Source organism: Phaseolus vulgaris, chromosome 2, assembly GCF_051622355.1.
Source record: "Phaseolus vulgaris cultivar YP4 chromosome 2, ASM5162235v1, whole genome shotgun sequence".
In the NCBI taxonomy this organism is placed as follows: Eukaryota; Viridiplantae; Streptophyta; class Magnoliopsida; order Fabales; family Fabaceae; genus Phaseolus; species Phaseolus vulgaris.
In genome coordinates this window covers 10,418,793-10,437,367 of record NC_143499.1, presented here as the reverse complement: position 1 = coordinate 10,437,367, position 18,575 = coordinate 10,418,793, and positions in this window count along the sequence as shown.

Sequence of the window (18,575 nt, the reverse complement as noted above, 5' to 3'; positions counted from 1 at the left end):
TATGTATTTCCATGAAAATTGAAGATTCCTTTACACGCAAATTTAATAAAAAAAACCTATCAATTACTGTATCCATCGTTGAAAGTATTTACATAATGATATACAACATCTCAAAAAAAATTAATTTTGGAAATGAACAAGCCTGTCATCAAGGTACTAGGAATAATAATTCAATCAATAATATTGAAGTGTAATAATCACAATAATTATTGAAAAAAAAAAGATTTTAGCCCATATTCTTTAAGTTCAAATGAAGTGTGATTCCTAAATATGAAAAAGTTATATTAACCAAATTTTTTATGTGTCTGTCTATATTCTTAATTTAAACGTGACAGTAAATCTAACAAAACAAAGGAAATGTTGAGAAAACAGATTTTTTTTTTATCAGCAATGAATAAATAAAATTAAAGGGATACTTCAGGGGTATCCCAACCCATAAACATATCCAGAAGTGGACTTCCTAAATAACCAACATCGGCGACCACCGACTACTCATATGGAGAGCGTCGTTTCATCAATCGACGATCATGTTGACAGAACGCCACTTCATCAACCGGCGATCATGTTGACATGTGCATACCTACGGCGACCACCGACTACCCACATGGAGATCGCCGTTCATCGACCGACGATCATTTTGACTTGTATAACTTCAGCAACCTCCGACTGCACACAACCGGCGATCTTGTTGACTACGGCGACCACCGACTACACATCATCGACTACACACAACCGACGATCATGTTGACCTTTGCATACCTACGACGACCCCCGACTACACACATGGAGATCGTCGTTCATCGACCGGCGATCATTTTGACTTGTATAACTTCAGCAACCTCCAACTGCACACAACCGACGATCTTGTTGACTACGGCGACTACCGACTACACATCATCGACTACACACAACCGGCGATCATGTTGACCTTTGCATACCTACGGCAACCACCGACCACCGACCACGACCTTACTTGAACAGGATCTCAACACACACATAACAGACATTGAATTGGGTTTAAGAGTCAGTCCGTGAAAGAGTAGAAATGACCTTCCCTATGTTTAAGCCAGGACCATGACAGAAGTTGAGCTGCTTGGAGAGTTTCCTCAAGGTCAGGAATGCTCTGTTTAAAGATCACATTATTTCTGTGTTCCCATATGCATCGTGTTATCGCCGCCCATACTCCCTTCCAGACCAGATTCTGTTTCACTGATAGGTTAGGCAAGTAGAAATTCAGAAAATGATTGCAAATATCCTTGTTCTGTGCACCCAAGACCCCTATCCATCTGTAGCAAAGCATCCAGACTCGATAAGCATAACCACAGTCTAAAATTAAATGCTGGATGGATTCCACTAATTGTTTACAAAAAACACAAAGGGGTGAGTTCACCATAATTCCCCGTCGCACAAGATTCTGGTATGTTGGAATTCTATCCAAAAGAATTCTCCAAGCCGTGCAGAGGACCTTTGGAAAGGCTTTGGCCTTCCACAACATACTAAAAACATCTTTATCTGGGCCGGATCCTTGGTTGGTTAGAACATCATATGCTGATCTTACGGAAAAAACCCCCTTAGGGTCCCCTCTCCAAGTAATGAAGTCCTTTGAATCCTTGTTCAGAACTGCCCTAGATAAGGTTGTTAGTAATTCTTCTTCCAAAATCGACTCCCAGTTGAATCTCTCCCTCCTCCATTCAAGGTGCCAATGCCATACGTCTTCTTCCCAAAAGCCAACCTCACCCACCTTCATCCCTTGATTCAAGGATAAGGAAAATAGTCTAGGATATGAATCCTTAAAGGTACTATTACTTATCCACGGATCTTCCCAGAAGTGTACTGAGTCCCCAGCTCTGACATTCCAAACAACTGTTTGTTGGAACCAACCTACACCATCTCCCTCCCTGCATATGTTCTCTAAGTCTCTCCACCACCAGGATTGGCAACAAGGCCGAACCTGGTTAAACCCATGTAACATCATATATTTAGACTCCAAAATGTCTTTCCATTTCCCCTTCGCCTCACTCTTTAACCTCCACTTCCATTTCGCCATAAAAGCATAATTGAACTTCCTGATGTCTTTAATTCCTAGCCCGCCTTCCTCAGGAGGTTTACAAATAGTTTCCCATCTTACCCAAGGTATCGATCTGTTATCCTTGCCCCAACCCCATAGAAAACTCCTTTGTAAACTCGTGATTCTGTTGCAAACTGATACCGGGACTTTGAAGAAAGATAAGTAAAAGAGAGTAATGGAAGCAAAGACTGATTTGATTAAGCAGATTCTACCCGCCATGGATAAACATCGCCCTTTCCAAGTACTTAGTCTAGCTCTGATCTTGTTGACGACAGGCTCCCAGAACAAAACCTTCCTTGGATTACCTCCTACTTCCAACCCCAAGTATTTGAAAGGTATCTGCATGGTATTGCAATTTAAAGTTTTGGCATAGGTTTCTAGAGTGAATCTATCCACATTTATCCCTGCCAATTTCGACTTGTGAAAATTAATCTTCAAACCAGACACAAGTTCAAAGCATCTAAGGATCGTCTTTACAGTAAACACATTTGAAAAAGAGTCCTCGAACATGAATAAAGTGTCGTCTGCGAACTGTAGCATACTGCAGACTATTTCCTTCCTTCCCACCTTCACACCTGTAAGCATGTTCTGCTTGGTCGCTTGTCTCACTAATCCAGCCAAACCCTCAGCTACTACCAAGAACAAAAAAGGGGCCATAGGGTCACCCTGTCTCAGCCCCCTTGATGGTTTGAATTCCTCTGTTGGGCTTCCATTAACCAACACAGAAATGGTGGACGATTCCAGGCAACCCTTGACCCATCTTATCCATATATTGTGAAAACCTAACCTTTGTAACATATCAAGTAAGAAATCCCACCTTATTGAATCGTAAGCCTTCTCGTAGTCCACCTTAAAGCAAAGTGCACTCCTCCGGTTCCTCCTAACCTCCTCCACCACCTCATTTGCTATAAGCACACTATCCAACATCCCTCTATTCCTCAAAAAAGCTGATTGGTCTTCGTCAATGACCAACGAGAGAGCCTCCTTCATTCGACCTGCTAAAACCTTAGTGATAATCTTATAGAAGACTCCTACAAGGGAAATAGGCCTGAATTGATCGAGAGAGAGGGGGTCATTCACTTTAGGTACCAAAGCAATAAAAGAAGCGTTACACCCCTTTGGTATCACCCCGGTCTCATGAAAAACCTGCACTGCCTCCATAATGTCATTTTTAAGGATGTCCCAACACTTCCTGATGAACGTAAAATTGAATTCATCTGGCCCTGGACTCTTTGATCCTTCACATTGCCACACAGCTTCTTTCACCTCTTCCTCAGTGAAGTTTGTTACCATCTTTGTACTGATTTTAGAAGGAAGAGATTTAAACTCCACAGAGCCCAAGTGTCTTTGAAACTCTGAATTGGTCCTTATTTTTGTGATAACAAAGATTAATGCTACTCTATTTTTTTTTTATTAATTTTGCTCTAAGGTGAAGAAAAAAGCATAAAAGAATCACTTATTACATTGAATAATGGATTTTAGAGGAGAGTTTATGCATGGATTAGGGCCCTAAGAAAAGAAAATGATTGCTGAGTTATTACTGCTTAAATATTCATATAAAACAAGATTTATAGCTTGATTTGAAGCAGTTAAAGAAACTTACTATTTCTAGTGAACAGCACCCAATAAACCACTTATTTCAGTACGTAACTTGATTGAATATCTATAAATTTGTAAGTATATTCCAAATTTTATGTTAAAATTTATTATTGATACTAAAAAAAACATTGATTAGAAACTAATTTGAGAGAAAAATAATAATTTAAAGATTATTTTGAAGAAAAAAAAATTATTTATAAATTAATCACTAGTACAAAAATAAGAAAAGAATGCTCCTTATTTAATGCGGTTCAGCGCTTAAACGCATTCGTAAAAAACGCGGTGGCATTTTTGAAATTATTTTGATTTACAAATGCGGTTATTTAAATAACCGCATTTGTAAATCAAGAGCTTCCATTTACAAATGCGGTTATTCAAATAACCGCATTTGTAAATGGTTTTTACCCTAAAAATTTTAGGCGCTCAACAGTTTCGTTCATTCTTCGTTTGCGCTCATATTTGTTCTTCGTTTTCTCTGGTTGCGAAGTTCTTCATTTTCGAAGGTACGTAACTGCATTGCCCCTTATTCTCTTGTTTCCATTGCTCCTAGCAACTGCATTGAACTTCAATGGCTTTCGCTTTCCATATTGTTTTCGTTTTTAATGGGTTTCGCTCTGCATTTTGAAGGTGTACTCTTCCATTGCTTCCGCCGCCGCACTCGCCGCAGCTGCCGTGTTTCCTCTTCTCCCCTTCCACTCTTCACCAACAACGTGCCCCTAAAACCCCAGCTCATTCAGAAGAATATACAAATGCGAGCTCATTCAAAAGAATATACAAATGCGGTTATTTCAAATAACCGCATTCGTAAATCGCATTTACAAATGCGGTTCTATAGCTGCATTTGTATTTATCTGATTTACAACTGCGTGCTGATCAAATGCGGCTCTATAACCGCATTTGTAAATGTAAAATAGCCGCATTTGATTAGCATTTCTGCGCTAGTGAATTTATGTTATTGTTAAATGATTTCTAAATTAGTATCTAATTAGTTATCAAAGTTTTTCTACCAAATTTAGAATCAAAATAATTGGTACTTAAAATCTTGATAGCTAATTAGATATCAATTTAGAAACCATTTAACAATAATAGAAACTAATTTAGAAACTAAAATTATTTTTAATCTCCAAAGTGATCTCTATTTTATTCACTGTAACAACTAATTATTTTAGGTTTTTAAAATTAATTTCTATTTAATGATTTTCTTGTAGTATGAATAATATAAAAGAAATCATTCATGTTAATTTTATTAAAGATTTGATATATTTTTTCATTCAATACTAAATAATATGAATAAAAGCCGAATAATATGTCCAAATTAACTCGTAATGCGAATAACTAATAACTTATGAGTTAAATAGTCAGATATAAATTACAATATATTAAATTTGATTTATAGTGTATTAAAAGATGAATTTGGCATGCTGAAAAAAGAAGGGTAATTAACTCAGACAAAAAAAAAAAACATGTTTAGTAGTTTGGTTCTACTGAAATTCACATCACAAGTCCCAAGTTTAAAAGATGGTGAAAAAAATGAGCAAACCATGTTGATGTTTGCCATGTGTGTAGTGAGTTGTGTGTAACAAGTTAAGATGATGATGAACATAAGAGGTAAGGGGAAAAGGACAGAATTGAAGTGGGTTCTAGAGAAAGCCCTCACTTTATGGTGATTGAATACACATTCACGTGGCATGTTTCTTCATGTACCAAGTATTGCTTTTTCCAATCCATAAGAACTATTGCTTCTATGTTTTGTGTATTGGAATAGGCAAACTCATCCAAACACTTCCTACATTTTGTCAATAGGGCGGTTTATAGCATATTCTAACCTATAATAATGTTTAATGTTATGAACCTCACTGTTTATTTTATTAGAAAATTTAGATAAATTAGGACAAATATTTCCTAAAAGCACTTACATTAATACTTCTGAATTATTTATACATGTGACTTCAGAATCTAATCCTTCCAACTCTAGTTAACACTACAAAAATAATTAATTTTAAGAGGAGTTTATTATTAGAGGTTGTAATAACCTCTAGTAAGACAATCAAGTAGTAGAGAAATCCCAGTAAATATCAAACAGTTTTTCTAATAAATCTTAGTAAAGATAAAGTGTTTTTATTATTTTTTTTAATTAAGCTCATCTCTTCTTTTTTGCACTTTAAAAAACTTATCACTTTGTTACTGCAACATGTTTACTCTTCTCCTATGACTTCTCAAACCTTAAAGAAATTCCATCCAGTAAATGATTCTAATCCGATGCTCCCTCACTTCTCCTCGATCTCAATCGTTCATCCTCTTCGCAAACCACACTCTACCTCCATTGATTACAACAATTTTGTTCAAAACCTTTTCCTTGAGGATGCCTCCGCTACGGGTTCCCCCTCCGCATTTTCTGAGGCCAGCAAGAAGATCCTCCTCCGCATCCCGGGAGTGATCCTCAACTTCATCGATAAGGAATACAATGTCGACCTTGCATGCGGTGATTTTTTCGTCATTCACTTCTGGCATGGAGACAACGCATCCATCTTGTACGTGTTGTAGAACATGGGAGCTTTGATGTTTCAAATCTATGATGAAGGTTGGAGCTGTGCTGATTTTGGTTTGAGCTTAGTCTAGGTTGTTTAGAATTATTGTAAAAATCATTCCTAGTCCCTTGCACAAGCTTGCTCAATCTATTTTAAGAGAGAAAAATGTTTTTCTAAGTAAAGAGAAAAACAACTAGTTGAAACCACAAAATAATCGGTTGTTTGTCACTTAGCTTGTTTGAAGGTTTTAATTGTTTTTTACTTGGTTAAATAAATGTCTAACCAATTCAACCGGTTAAAACGACTTTTCAACCAGTTGATTGTTACATTTCATAACAGCTTTTCAAAAACCTATTAATTTGTTTTGCAATTTAATCAAAACTATTTTGGCTCATAATTGTTGCCTAGAACGAGTAGTTTTGAGAGCTATAAATATGCCTTTTGTTTTAAAACAAATTACACAAGATAGATATCAAATACAGTGAGATTGAGATTGATTTTGAGAAAAGTTTTTCAAAGGTTTGCAAGATTGCTAAATAGTTGTGCACTGGTTTAAGGTTTGATCCTAGGAGCTCTGTGATTCCTGTAAACTCAGGTGTGATTTGTTCCTTTCATTATTCTTGTATTTGTTCTTTTATAAACTTGTGAAGTGTGTGGAAATCCTTTAAACAGAGTGTGTTATGGCTAAGGGTGTGTATAGCAAAGAGGGTGAGTGGTTCTTGTGGTATCAAGATCACCTCTTTGTGTTAGTGTGAGTTGTAATATGTGATTGGTTACTAATGGAACCCAATGGTTGTTCTGGGAACTGGATGTAGCTCGAGGTTGAGTGAACAAATATAAATTGGCTGAGTAATCTCTCTCTCTCACTCCTTATAAAATGTTTATTTTAATTCTGCTTTTGCTGCTAACATAAACAACCAGTTAAACCAAAGTTTCAACCGATTGAAATTATGTAAACAGTTTCTTTTACATTATTTGATTGCCTTCCTTGATTGCTTAATCTGTGATTGTTGATAAAGCTTCATTTTTATTCAATCTTTGTCAAAATCTTTTGACAAACAATTCACCCCCTTCTGTTTAAGCCATTTGATTATGTTGTAATCTTAGTTCAAATATATGTAGATGACATTATATTTGGCTCTTCTAATGATCAATTGTGTGAATATTTTGTAAAAGCTATGCGGGGAGAATTTGAGATGTCAATGATGGGGGAGCTCTCTTTCTTTCTTGGACTGCAGATTAAGCAAACCAAAGAAGGCATCTTCTTGTGTCAATACAAATACTGCAATGATATTTTCAAAAATTTTGAGATGGAGAGTTGCAAAGCTACAACAACACCTATGTCAACAAATTGTTACTTAAGTGATGATGAAGTTGGAACAACAGTGGATCAAACTAAATACAGGGGGTTAATAGGTTCTTTACTATATCTCACTTCAAGTATACCTGATATTATGTTTGTTGTTTGCCTTTGTGCAAGGTTCCAATCCTGTCCAAAGGAATCTCATCTCAAAGCTTCCAAGAGAATCCTTAAATATCTTAAAGGAACAACATCCGTGGATTTATGGTATCATTCACACTCTCTTATTCATTTAGTAGGATACTCTGATTTTGATTTTGTAGGATGCAAACTAGATAGAAAGAGCACAAGTGGAACATGCCATCTACTTGGGTCAAGTCTTATCTCATGGCACAACAAAAAACAAGTTTGTGTAGCCTTGTCAACTGCTGAAGAGGAGTATATAGCTGCATGTAGTTGTTGGGCATAGATCTTGTGGATCAAACAACAGCTGAAGGACTTTGGATTGAAAGTCAGCAAGGTCCCTTTGTTATGTGATAAAACGAGTGCAATAAATCTCACAAAAAAATTAGGTTCAACACTCCAGAACCAAGGATATTGAGATTAGGCATCACTTTATTCGTGACCATGTTAGTAATGGAGATTGTGACATTCAAGTTGAGTGAACTATTATAAATTGGTTGAGTAATATCTCTCTCTCTCTCACTCTTTATAAACTGTTTGTTTTAATTCTGTTTTTGCTACTGCCATAAACAACTGATTAAAACAAAGTTTCAACCGATTGAAATTCTGCAAACAGTTTCTTTTACATTGTTTGATTGCCTTTCTTGATTGCTTAATATGTGATTGTTGATAAAGATTCATTCTTATTCAATCTTTGCGAAAATCTTTTGACAAACAATTCACCCCCCTCTTGTTTAAGCCATTAATTATAACACGCGCGTGTCGCAGACAAGATCCAATGGTCGTTGGTGAAGGATGAGACCATCGTGAAAGTTAACGTTTCGCACTACTTCTTCTCGTTTCGCATCACCAAGGGATTCGATCCCGGGGAGGAGTAAAGGATGTGCTAAGTTTTGGGTTCGGTGCTCAGGTATCTTTGTCTCTTCTTTAATCGGAATGAATGAGATTTTTATGGAAGTAGATTATTAATATTGTTAAGATATAATAAGTTATTACTTTGTTTTAACTTGTTGTCTATTGAGGCTGGTGATTCTAAGAGGTTTGTTGTTTGCAAGTTCTAGATTTTGACCTTCACCATCTGGAAAATATGCAATTGCCATGTTTTTCTTGCCTACATCCAACATTCGTCGAGAGGAATGCAAAAATGTATTTCAAAAGGTAACTTAATTTTGGAATTTCCTTGGTTTTTGTAATTTAAATTTTTTTTTTTGCTTCTGTCTGTCATTATTTTTTGCCCCTGTTTGTGAATAGGTTTAGCAATGAGAATAATAATGACATAGTTTTGTTAGGAACATCTGGATAAGAACGATTCTTCTAGTTGTACACACCATTCTTTTGGTTTTCACCTTATTTTATCTATCTTGTCAAAGACTTCCTTTTGCAACATTATTGCATCATCTTTCTTTGAAAATATTGCAGATAGAATGGTAGATATTAGGTAACTCAAATCTTGTGAGAGAAAAAATGATAATACTAATTTTTAGCTTGCAAGATGTCGTGAAGGTATTGTCACTTAATCAATCATACATAAATTAAATTAGTACAAACTGTAATTTGAACTTCTTATTTTGTTTTAAAAGAATCTTTAGATATTTATTCCTTAAATTTGATAATTTGAAACACTCTGGGATTCAATTCGAGGCCATTTTTTTAGTAGAGATGCAAATATGTTAGGGAAGTTGAGGTTTGTTTTTTGGTTCTATAAATATTTCTAGCAAATTTACTGTTATCTTTTTTTTTTACTTAGTGTTCTCTATCACTTAAGTAACTTATAAAATATTTCCCTGCAAATTTGTAGGTTGATGCTCCATTAAAGAAATTACGAATGTCACTTTCTCAAATTTTGCAGGACATGGTTAGTGGTGAGGAGCTCTTCTTATATGGGTATGCTCCAAATATAACAAAATTAGCTCAGGTAGTGTCTCGATATGGATGAAGAGAAAATCTTAAAAGAATTAGTGGGCATCTTAACGTCTTTTAATTGTTTATGGATATGTTCCTTCTTGTCTTTTAAGTGGTATTTTCTGAAATTCTTTTGCATAGTAAACTTACCAAACTAGTTTTTTTTTTATCGGTAATGAATAAATATATTAATAGGGACACTTCAGGGGTGTCTCAACCCTTGAACATGGCTCAAAACTCCCAAAAAAATCTAAACAGCTTTTGACATATAAAGCACGAAAAAATTCCACTTGATTAGCTTTCAAGTACCCAAAAGGACATAAGCTGCCTAGTAAGAGCTTCTTGGCACCACTCAACAGCACTTTTAGAGCATCTTTTGACCATCTTGAGTGCATCAAAGTGCTTCATGATAGTTGGTACATAACTACCCTTTTACACTTTAACAACAATGATTAACGTTGCCTCCACCAATAATGTTTCCATCATAATAAAGATGCTAATACTACCAATACCAGTCCAAATAACTTTGTTGAATGCTACTAAGAGAGCGTAAGATACGAAAAGCTGAAGGCTTATCAGTATGATTAGTTGCAACAAAAGGAGAGAGCTTGCCCTGAATCTAAACCAACCAAACATATGTGACAAACTGGTGAGAAAGCAACTCAACCAGTAGAGTGGTTGCAACTATCTGTTAAGCAAAACACTGATCCATCCCACCAATACACTTCATTCTTCTTCTTCTGCTTCCCACATAAAATAGGATCACACCAAAATCTCCTACCCAACTCCCCTCCTACTAACTTGACAGTTGTACCAAACTAGTTAAATAGTTATATTTTTGCTGCTGAAATCTTTCTTGTTTGTTTTGAGGGATTCATTGATTAATGTTGGCCCTTTGAAAGATTTTTCATATGGTTTAAGAATAAATGTTGATGCAAATGCTACAAGGATATTTTTAATGATTTTTTTTCTCTAATGAGTTATTTTTAAAGAAGTGTATATTTACAGTATTTTTAATCATTCATTGTAGGATGCAAATGGAAGCCTCCTAGAGAAAAATCCTATAGTTGCTTTGTGTTAGGTAAGTTGTTATCTATTTCATTCAAGTTAAGCATCTCCATAATTATATTCTCTCTAAAAGAACTTTTTAATCAAACTCTAGTGCATGGACTTTGTTTCAAATTGCTAAAGATGACCCTTACTTTGTAATTTCATGTTATATATCTTCATTGTGTTCTGCTCATTAGTAACATTTTCATCTTTTGAAAAGATAACGTTGTGAATTTCTACTGAAAAGGTTTTTTTAATCCCTTGAAATTATTTGCTGTGTTGCTTTAATTTGTGAACCTACAGTTAATTGTTGTTTAGTCACTAAAAAAAAATTAATTTTAAAAGGGATTTATAGTTAACTGTTTTATGCATCTTTTTTGCTTCCTAAGCCGACAGAGGAAGATAAAGTGGAGGACAAAGTGGAGAAATAATAGATAGCAGAAATTAAGAAATAAGGACGGTGGCAAGAAAATGCATGTTGTAGATGGTAGTGATGACATGTAATAAATTGTAAGTGATCCTTTAAGTATTTAGCGTGTCGGTGTCAGATACTTGTATTGGACACTGACACTCGTATGACACTTGTAGGACACGTATCCGTGAAGTGTCCAATTCAAACAATATTTGTTGGATTTCTGACAATTATAGTACGATTCTAATATAATTTTAAAAAAGAAAAATACATTAATTGTATAAATTTTTATTATGATTATAAAAATAAGAAACAAATCTTTTTGAACCAGTCATGAAAAACATCTTTCTGCTCCAAAAACAAACCTAGAACATACTTATGCACATAAATCTTTATTTTCAATTTATATAATTCATAATTATGTAATATATATATTTGTGTCCCCGTATCCTACATTTTAGATATTATACATATCTCTGTGTTCGTATCCGTGTTCGTGTCGTATCAGTGTCTGTGCTACATAGTCCATGAGTTTAGTATTTAGTATCCTAAAGTTTATGTATTTTAATAAAGTTCATAACTGAACAATATTTAATATTTAGGGGATTACTTACATAGTTTTGTTTTTACGCTAGAGTCCGTTTAGGAGATAGGCTTTAATCTTTATTAAATCACATATTGTAATGTTGGTTGTTTAATTTTGAGTTTTGCATTTGTTTTTCTCCTCAACCCTCTATTTTCTTTCGGTTTGCCATTAATGTTAGGGAAATCAAGCCTATAAAGATAAGTAATGATAGAAAGCCATTGGATTTTACACAAAAGCTATCAAACTCTGTAGTGATAATGCAATGTACTATAGTAACAGGGCTCAAGCGTATCTAGGACTTGGAAGGTAGTGTTTTTTTTTTTCTGGATATTTGTCATAAGTGTTTGCAAAAATCTTGATTTGTAGACTATACGATATTTTTTCATGCTTACCACATTTTGTTCCTTGAATAACATAGTCAAGCATTTTACAATAAAATTTGTTTATTATCTAATTTACTCAGAAGGTGAATGCCTATTTTTGTAGAGGTATATCTAGAGAGATGCAAGGCTACTAGAAAGAAGCAAAGGTACTAGAGAGATGCTAGACTACTACAAGGAATCAATTGACAACAACATCTTTTCATTATTTCATACATTCAACTATATTGGGCTCCCTTCAAGCTAAGATGATCATTGTTTGATACCATAGTCTTTTTTAGTGTTGACCAATCTTATGATAATTACTATATAACCTTCAGGCTCTCACTTATATACTAGAACATCACTCTACGTCTGATGATTCAACTAAGTATCGGGCAATTTATGAGATTGAATATTGGAAGATGACAAGGAATCCTATAAGTAGATTCAAGAGATGGATGGAAAGGAATGGTTGGTTGATATTGCCTCAATGTTGGTTCTCAAAATAGAATGGTTAGATGATGAGAGCATGTGACCTAACATTTTAAGTTTAAATTTGAGATTTGATTCTGGATTACTGTGTAATATTATTACTAGGGATTTATCATCACACAAATGGTTATACATAATTGGATTGAATGGTAGGAACCACAAATTCTTTAGTGAAAACTCGCATGCCAAATGGGAATCTCTAAACTTACCAACAAACAGAATGCTCACTCGGTACAAGGTAATTAATCTTTTTTTGTAATAATGTTTTGAGTTACAATAACATTGTGATTTAATTATAACTTAAAAACTAACTAATGTGTTAATAATTGGAAGACTATATTCAAAACTCCAATGAGGTTAGACCCTGTTGTGGTGGGTCTAAAAGGAATGGGAAAAGGCTATGTTTGAATTAATGGTGAAAACATTGAACCTATCTGGCCCAGTTACATGACCCGGTTTTATGATCATTAGTGTCAAATGTTCTAGATATATTTTTAAGAAAATGAACACAATTTAATATGTAAACCTTATTTTTCAAAAAATCTCGAGGTTTTGAATAAATAAATTATAATAGTTTAATTAATGTACCCCAAAAGAAAAGGAGAAGACATTTAGTCCAATCACATGTGGAAGTGTTAGGAAGAGGCTTGTGGAGGCAATGTGTTAGGATTACATTTCTTTAGACTTATGTTATGAATAAACTATTGTGTGTTTTCTCTAAATTTTAATATGATTTTATTTTGCAATGCCCTCTTCATATATTTTTAAGTATTTATGATTTAAAAATTTAATAAATTTAATCCACGTTAATATTGGAAATTTAAATGAAATTGTGGGAAGTAATTTAGAAATCACTAAAAGTAATGGGGACTTGAAAATCGCTGGAAGTAACGGGAGTTTAGAAACTGTCGAAAATACCATGGGTTGAAAACTATTGGAAATACCAGGGGTTTGGAAACTGCCAAGAAATACCAGGGGTTTGGAAACCGCCAGAAACACTAGGGGTTTGAAAACCGCCAGGAAAACCAGGGGTTTGGAAATAATTAAAAATACCAGGGGTTTGGAAACAATTGAAAATACCATGGGTTTGGAAATGGCTGATAGTAACAAGGGTTTCAAGAACCGCCGGGAAATCACTGTCATTCCAGGGGTTAGTAAAAACTGTTGGTAATCTGTTAACAATGGTGGATCTTTCAGGGGAAAAACAAACCGCGGGTAACGCGCTTAGCGGGGGTTAAAACCGTCTGCAACGCTAAAAATAATGTTGAACCAAATGGTGTTCAAACTTGTTAAAGAAGCATTGGATAGTATAAATTCTATTTTTGCACGTACTGCTTCATATTCAATCAGATCAAACACAAGCACCAGGGAGTTGTCTTCATCAAATAGGGGGAGATTGTTGAACCAAGTGGTGTTCCAGTTTTGAAGAATCCAAACCCTTTGAAGGATGTTGAAGCCTTAGCTGTGCTTGCTGTTGCTGTGCCGGTTTAGTTAGGATCTGGGGTAGATTGTGTTTGTAATCCACCTCTTGATTGAATCCAAAGCATAGGCATTCTCAATCTTTTTGAAAGAAAAATGTTTTTGAAACTAAGTTAAAACAACCGATTGTTTTGTCAAAACAACCGATTGTTTATACTTATATGTTTTTAGAAAAGATTGAAAACTATTTTTAAAATGGTTGAGCTGTTAAAACCAAAACAACCGATTGATTCAAGGAAACAACCGATTGTTTGTTTTGGTACCATAACAGAAAAACTGTTTTATCTTTGACTGAGCTTTAAATGTTTTTAATTGCTTACGCTCCAGTCTTTAAATGCTTTGACCAATCTTTAAATGCAATTTAAGAGTTTGTTAAGATTTGATAACAAACAACATCTTTGAATATATTCAAAAAAACAGATTTGAGTAACAAGATTTTTCAATAGAGTTTCTGAGTTTTTCAAAGAACTGAGATTGCTTAGAATTTGTGATTGATTAAAGTGTATGGAATAGGATTCTGCTTGTATTGATTTCAGATTATCTTCTGTAACAAGTGTAATCCTTGTACTCTGCTGAATAATTTCATTTCTGTTGCTGAGATTGGTTGTGTGTTCTTGAGGGGATCAAGATCATCAATCTTAGTGTTGGTGTGTTGGCCAAGAAGAGTGTGTGTCTTGAGGTGATCAAGGTCACTTTCTTGGTTGTTGTGTAAGTGATCAAGGTGTGATTGCTTAGTGGATTTCCTCAGAGGTTTCTGAGAAGACTGGATGTAGCTCTGGATTTGGAGTGAACCAGTATAAACATCTGTGTGCATTCTCTCTATCCCTAACTCTTTAATTCAGTTTTGATATTTGTTAACTGGTATAAACAACCGATTGTTTCAGTAAAACAACCGATTGTTTTTACTAGTGTTGTGCTTTTTGCTTTATGTTTTGAAAAACTGATTTCTTAATCAAGGTTTTCTCAAAGTAATTTCATTCAAGGCTGAAAAGTTTGCGAAAACTCTCTTTAAACAATTCACCCCCCTCTAGTTTAAAGCCATATATTCTAACAAATAACCCCCAGTAAAAATAATTTTTCTTGTAGTGTAATTTGTGAAAGCTTTTGATGTATGATTTTTATTAGTTTTATAAATGTTGTTTGTTTGTAGAAAAAGAAACAATATTATGAGAAAAGAATTCAAGAAAAAATTATATTTTATTAATCAAATAAATGTTATACATATATTTAGATGATTCAGTACTCTTTTTATAGAATAAATAAATAAATAAATGTAGTTACAATCGATAGGACTAAAATATGTATTTATAATTGAAAAATTAAAAAGTTCATATGAGATTAGATTATCAACTAATAGCTCTCTCCAGAAGCTGAAATGTGTATATTTTTTATGTTCAGTTTGAATAAGTTGTCATGAAATAACTAAGAATGCAGAGGTTTGATCAATATATCAGTCACGTGATTAGAAGAAGAAACAAGAATTAAATAAATGAGGTCTTCTTGAAGTTTAGTCTGAACAAAATGACAATCGATTTTAATGTGCATCGTTTTCTCATGAAACATGGAATTCTTTGTTATGTGCATATAGCATATTTATTTTCACAATAAACAACAAAAGATTCAGAAATATTAGTATGCAAATCATGACATGGATATTGTAACCACTGAAGTTCACAAACAAGCGAGGTTAGAGCTCTGTATTCTGCCTTTGAAGAAAATCTGGAAATTGTAGACTATTTTTCAGACTTCCATGAAATTAAAGAGTTTCTCACAAACACACAATAACAAGTGATAAATATTCTGGAGTCAATGCAATTTTCGCAATCAAAATTAGGAAAAACTCTGATAACAATTTGATTATAACTAGGAAAGAATAGAGCAAAACCAAGACATCCTTTCAAATATCATAATACACAAAGAGTGGTCGTCATATAAGGTTCTCTTGGATTTTAAATAAACGGATTGAGCTTATGAGCTACAAAACTGATAGCAGGCCTAATATGAGTAAGGTATAACAAAAGCCCAATCAATCTTCTATATTCACTTGGATCCAAAAGCAACAAACTTTCACTTTCAGGGAGAGGACATGATGGTTCCATGGGAGAAGTGGCAAGTTTGCAAGTCAATAAACCACTACCAAAAAGAAGATTTAGACAATATTTCTATTGATTGAGAACAATACCAGAAGGTGAACGACTTATTTTAAATCCAAGGATATAACAAAGAGTACCAAAGTCTTTGATACTAAATGAGTTATGAATGAGTTTTAACACGTTGGATTTCTAAAAGACTATTCTCAACCAACATAATGTTATAAACATATATTAATAAAGCTATGAAAGAATGATTGTGTGTCAATAAATAAAATGATCAACTACACTTTGAACATAACCAAACTGTATTACAGCCTGAGCTAGTTTTGAGTTTCATTGCCTACTTGATTGCTCAAACATATGGAGGTTGTGAATTAGAATGTTGGTGTTGTAAGATATCAATATCAATTAAATGCAACGGATGAGAAGAATCGGTAGCAAGGGTCCTGAATAAGAATGCATTTTCAAAAATTGAAGGAACAAAATCACTAATAAATGTAGACACAATAATATCATTATCAAAAAATGAAAAAAAATGCAAATGCATAAACTTAAATGAATTAGGTTTGTCAAAATTGGTATCAGTTTTATCTTTATAGAAAAGAAAATAGGTTTCATAAAAAATTGCATCATCTCACAAAAATATTCTTCTTATTCATATCAAAATGAGTAAAACAGTTTACGATATCTTTTGTTGGCAAAATGACATGTACCATAAGGATCAACAAAATTTTTTATATGAGACAAATTTCGTATTGCACTATAAACCATTTGATAGGGTGATTTACTATGTAAAAGAGAAGTATGAGTTTTATTGATTAAATGAACAAAGTATTTGACAACATATAACCAAAAACAAAGACATAATTAAGATTGAAAATCAGTGCTCAAGTGACATTAAAAATATGTTAGTGTTTGTGTTCAAAAACATTGTTCTGTTATGTTGTTTCGACACAGCTAGTTTGATAAATAATCTCTTTTTTTATTAAAGAAATCAGTCATAAGAAACTCAGAGTCATTTTCACTTCTTAATACTTTCAAATGAGTATTGAATTGATTTTTAGTCATGTTGATGAAATTCTGTAAATGTGTGCATGTTTCATCTTTATATTTTATTAGACAAATCCATGTATATTGGGTAAAAAGATCTATAAGAGTTAAAAAATATTTATTCCCTTCAAGAGAAACATGATTCAGAGAACCTCATATATCAACATGAAAAAAAAAATCAAAAAATTAAGTTCATTTAGTAACGTTAGAAGGAAAAGGTAGTCTCTTTTGTTGGCAAAATGACATGTACCATAAGGATCAACAAAAATTTTTATATGAGACAAATTTCGTATTGCACTATAAACCATTTGATAGGGTGATTTACTATGTAAAAGAGAAGTATGAGTTTTATTGATTAAATGAACAAAGTATTTGACAACATATAACCAAAAACAAAGACATAATTAAGATTGAAAATCAGTGCTCAAGTGACATTAAAAATATGTTAGTGTTTGTGTTCAAAAACATTGTTCTGTTATGTTGTTTCGACACAGCTAGTTTGATAAATAATCTCTTTTTTTATTAAAGAAATCAGTCATAAGAAACTCAGAGTCATTTTCACTTCTTAATACTTTCAAATGAGTATTGAATTGATTTTTAGTCATGTTGATGAAATTCTGTAAATGTGTGCATGTTTCATCTTTATATTTTATTAGACAAATCCATGTATATTGGGTAAAATCATCTATAAGAGTTAAAAAATATTTATTCCCTTCAAGAGAAACATGATTCAGAGAACCTCATATATCAACATGAAAAAAAAATTAAAAAATTAAGTTCATTTAGTAACGTTAGAAGGAAAAGGTAGTCTCTTTTGTTGGCAAAATGACATGTACCATAAGGATCAACAAAATTTTTTATATGAGACAAATTTCGTATTGCACTATAAACCATTTGATAGGGTGATTTACTATGTAAAAGAGAAGTATGAGTTTTATTGATTAAATGAACAAAGTATTTGACAACATATAACCAAAAACAAAGACATAATTAAGATTGAAAATCAGTGCTCAAGTGACATTAAAAATATGTTAGTGTTTGTGTTCAAAAACATTGTTCTGTTATGTTGTTTCGACACAGCTAGTTTGATAAATAATCTCTTTTTTTATTAAAGAAATCAGTCATAAGAAACTCAGAGTCATTTTCACTTCTTAATACTTTCAAATGAGTATTGAATTGATTTTTAGTCATGTTGATGAAATTCTGTAAATGTGTGCATGTTTCATCTTTATATTTTATTAGACAAATCCATGTATATTGGGTAAAATCATCTATAAGAGTTAAAAAATATTTATTCCCTTCAAGAGAAACATGATTCAGAGAACCTCATATATCAACATGAAAAAAAAATTAAAAAATTAAGTTCATTTAGTAACGTTAGAAGGAAAAGGTAGTCTCTTTTGTTGGCAAAATGACATGTACCATAAGGATCAACAAAATCTATGGAAATATTTGAGTAATTTGAAGACAA